The sequence below is a fragment of the Chrysochloris asiatica genome, unplaced genomic scaffold (genome assembly GCF_000296735.1).
Source record: "Chrysochloris asiatica unplaced genomic scaffold, ChrAsi1.0 scaffold00005, whole genome shotgun sequence".
Classification (NCBI taxonomy): Eukaryota; Metazoa; Chordata; class Mammalia; order Afrosoricida; family Chrysochloridae; genus Chrysochloris; species Chrysochloris asiatica.
The window spans coordinates 15,755,045-15,756,431 of record NW_006408523.1 but is presented as its reverse complement, the minus strand read 5'-3'; positions in this window follow the sequence as shown (position 1 = coordinate 15,756,431).

Sequence of the window (1,387 nt, the reverse complement as noted above, 5' to 3'; positions counted from 1 at the left end):
TATCCCAACTGCTCCATCTTTAATGATGAATCACGATGTCTCCGCCGAGCTGGCTTAGCACACTCCCAGCCTATACACATTTCAGTTCACAAATATAGTTCTCCAACAACTTCTTTTGAATTTCAGAGACCATCATATACTAACGATGGCACGAAGTACAAGCATCACTGAAATGTCTTCAGCTTATACCTCAGTACCTAAATGAGACGTGTGCAACATACTCAGTAGCCAGTCATGTCGCTTCTTCCAAAGCTTTTCATGATTGGCAGTGCACCTGGTTCTCAGGTCGCACCAGATAGCAAAACATGTAGCTTTGTTGCCTCCTTCTCTGCTGGTAAAAAAAAACCAAAAAAACAACTCACACGACGTTTTTCAAGAAAGGATCGTCAAAAGAGCCTTGTGTTGGAAATGGCCAACAGAGATAGCCTGAAAAGAAACTCAAAGTGTTAGCACTACCCGTGAAATTTGAAAAGAACTCAAGTAAAATTATAGAAGACAGAACTGGCTCTGGGAATGTTGCCACTGCTGTTGTTGAAGAGACTAGATATGCAAACAGAGGAATGTAGTGAAGGGAAGTTTCTACATAAATGAGGAAAGTGGTTGTGGTTCAAACAGTGAAGATGCCGCAGAAAAAATTAAGTAAAAAACCTTCATATTTAAGGCATTCTTAGAGAACTAAAGACAAAAAAGATGTTCTGTTGGCAGCTGGTCCAAACTTAGAAAGTAGTACAATTCAACAAGAAATAGAAAGATGCTTGCTCCATGTTGGAGGTTTTGCAATGAGAAGAAGAAAGCAAACACTGTTCATATGACTTTTGATACATAAACTGTTGCTAAATGCTAAGCAACCGTGTATAGGGTTTCATAGGAGCTAGTCAGAGCTGGTGGTTTTGAACTACCGACCTTGTAGTTAATGTTGTTGTTGTTGTTATGTGCTGTCGAGTTGGTTCTGACCCAAAGGGACCCCGTACAGGGTTTCTGAGGCTATAAATCTTTACGGGAGCAGAAAGCCTCATCTTTCTCCCACGGAGCAGTTGGTAGTTTCGGACTGCTGACCTTAAGGTTCTCAGCCTGATTCGTAACCAATAGTCCAGTACTTATCCTATAGCACCTCACTAGACCACTAAGTTGGGTTAACCTACAAGGTTGGCAGTTCAAACTCACCATCCGTTCCTTAGAAACCCTATAAAGGGTCATTGCAAGTTGGTATCGACTCAATGACACTTAACAACATACACAGGTTATTTTCCCCATTGATTATGTTGTCGTTGTTGTTTTTATGTGCCGTGGAGTTGATTCTGACTCATAGCAACCCTGTACAGGGTTTCCAAGGCTGTAAATCTTTACGGGAGCATAAAAGCCTCATCTTTCTCACGCGGAACAGCTG